The sequence below is a fragment of the Cebus imitator genome, unplaced genomic scaffold (assembly GCF_001604975.1).
Source record: "Cebus imitator isolate Cc_AM_T3 unplaced genomic scaffold, Cebus_imitator-1.0 Scaffold724, whole genome shotgun sequence".
NCBI classification, from domain to species: domain Eukaryota; kingdom Metazoa; phylum Chordata; class Mammalia; order Primates; family Cebidae; genus Cebus; species Cebus imitator.
In genome coordinates, this window is record NW_016108039.1 from 450,088 (window position 1) to 452,780 (window position 2,693).

The window sequence follows — 2,693 nt, forward strand, 5'->3', positions numbered from 1 at the left end:
AAAAAAAAAAAAAAAAAAGTCTGAAAATCAAGGTGTTGGAGAATCTGTTCCATCCTCTGTCCTGCCTTCCAGTAGGACTGCCAGCAATTCTTGGTGCTCCTTGGCCTGTATAACTGCATCAGGCCAGTCTCTGCCTGTGTCATTTTGCCACCTTCCCTTGTGTGGCACTTCATCTTATGAAGACAGCAGTCACTGAATTTAGGGCCCACTCTAATCCAATCCTAATCTAGCAAACTTCATTTTAACTAATTACATGTCCAAGACCCTATTCCAAATAAGGTCACAGATGGGGTCTCACTATATTGCCCAGGCTGGTCTCAGACTTCTAAGCTCACATGATCTCCCACCTCAGCCTCCCAAACTTCTGGGATTATAGGTGTGAGCCACCATGCCTGGCTAAGGTCACATTCTGAGGTTCTGAGTGGGCATGAAATTTAAGAGGACACTATTCAACCTGGGACCACATCCCAATGGAACGTGTCCTAACCACGTCTCAGTTCCATGTTCTCTATCCATGCCTTCCCTAACACCACCCCCCTTATAGTTCCCATCTCAGGAATTGGCCCCCAAATCCACATAGCTGTCTGGGAACAGTGGCTCATGTCCCAGTGCTTTGGGAGCCTGAGACAGGAGGACTCCTTGAGCCCAGGAATTTGAGACCAGCCTGGGCAACATAGCAAGACCCTGTTTCTACAAAAATATTTTAAAAATAAGGCATTTGAGGTGGTACACGCTTGTAATCCAAGCACCTTGGGAAGCTAAGGCAGGAGGATTGCTTAAACCCAGGAGTTCAAGACTAGCCTGGGAAATACAGGGAGACCTTGTCGCTACCCCAAATGGAAAAATTATCCAGATATGGAAACGCATTCCTATGGTCTCAGTTACTTGGGAGGCTGAGGTGGGAGGACTGCTTGAGCCCAGGTGGTGGAGGCTGCAGTGAGCTGTGATTACACCACTGCACTCCAGCCTGGGCAACGGAGCAAGAGCAAGACCTTGTCTAAAAAAAAGAAAAAAAAACTGGTATGGTGGCTGATGCCTCTAATCCCAGTACTTTGGGAGGCTGGGGCAAACTGATCATGAGCTCAGGAGCTTGAAACCTGCCTGGCCAACATGGAGAAACCCCATCTCTACTAAAAATACAAAAATTAGCCAGGCATGGTGGTGCTTGCCTGTAATTCCAGCTACTTGAGAGGCTGAGGCAGGAGAATCGCTGGAACCCAGGAGGCCGAGGTTGCTGTGACTCAGGCTTGCACCACTGCACTCCACCCTGTGTGACAGCAAGACTCTGTCTCAAAAAGAAAATTTTTAAAATAAAAATCAGATCCTGCCCCTTTCCTGCTCACACGACTAGCACCATGACACTAGAGGTCATCTAGGCTCGTAGAGTGGACTAGAGAAGACCCCCAGGGCCCAGCCCACCCCCTCTTGTCCCAGCCCTGTCTCACACCCCTGCCCCTATGTTATCATGCTCCAGGCTTTTCTCTGTTCCTGGGACACCACAGCTGTATCCTGCCTCTGAGCTTTTGTACACGCTAGTTCCCCCACCTGAAACACTTGCGCCTCTTCCTCCCAAGCCTGCTTGTATGAGGAGTCCCTTCTCACCCTTCAGAACTAGTGAATTACATGTTTTCTCTATTTAACCTTCATTCCAGCTACTCTCTCCCCAGTGCTCTCTGTTCACAGTGCAAATTGCAATCTAGAATGACCTTCACTATTGTTTTATGGTTTCCATTTCCGCCTCCCCACTCCAGAATAGAAACTCTTTGAGAGTCCAGGCACAGTGGCTCATGCCTGTAATCCCTCCACTTTGGGAAGCCAAGTCAGGTGGATGACATGAGGTCAGGGGTTCAAGACCAGCCTGGCCAGTGTGGGGAAACACTGTCTCTACTAAAAATACAAAAATTAGCTGGGCATGAAGCTAGGCACCTATAATCCCAGCTATGTGGAAGGCTGAGGCTGGAGAATCTCTTGAACCCAAGAGGTGAGGTTGCAGTGAGCCAAGATCGCACCATTGCACTCCAGCCTGGGTGAAAGAGGAAAATACTATCTCAAAAAAAAAGAAAAAAAGAAAGTGAGGGAAGGAGTCCTCCAGGGTGGGACCAAATGAAGTTGCCCTTGAAATTGGGAAGCTGGAGGCTTTTTCTTGCCTGTGGGGGCTACCAGTTCAGTGTGTATCCTGCACCATCTATGAAGGTTTCCCGGCAGGGCTGTTGTGTCCACCACTCGGGAGGTGAGGGTGGGACTCGCTGCGAGGCTGGCATGGAGATTGTGGATTTCTGGAAGAGACAGGCTGACTTCTTGTTGGCACTGGAACACACAGCCAGGGATGCAGGAGAGGTGGGGGAGGGAGGGAGAGGAGAGAAAGAGAGAGGGAAGGAGACACAGAGGAGAGGGAGGGAGGGAGAGAGAGAAAAAGGAGCAGGAGGTGAGAGGGAGGGAGAAAAGAGAGAGAGGGAGGGAGGGAGAGAGAGGAAAAGGAGGAGGCGAGAGGGAAGGAGGGAGAAAGAGGGAAAAGGGAAAATGCTAGGAGGGAGAGAGAAAGACAGAGAGGAAGGGAGAGAGAGGGAAAACAGGGAAGGAGGGAGACGGGGTGGGGGAGAAAGGAGAGAAAAGAGTGAGAAGGCGAGGAGAGAGAGAGAGGGAGAGAGAGAGAGGGAAAGGGAGGGGAAGGAGAGAGGAGGGGAGAGAGAGAA

The 2,693-nt window shown here is 50.2% G+C and overlaps 1 long non-coding RNA gene across 1 annotated transcript in view; it reads left to right on the forward strand.

Annotated features, from left to right (window-relative positions):
• Positions 1–2,006, forward strand: part of LOC119469584 — a 27,035-nt gene extending 25,029 nt beyond the window's left edge. Inside the window, exons 3-4 of the long non-coding RNA XR_005198420.1 lie at positions 1,154–1,161; positions 1,994–2,006. This is a non-coding gene — a long non-coding RNA (uncharacterized LOC119469584). The remainder of the gene's footprint in view (positions 1–1,153; positions 1,162–1,993) is intronic.
• Positions 2,007–2,693: the final 687 nt, after the last annotated feature.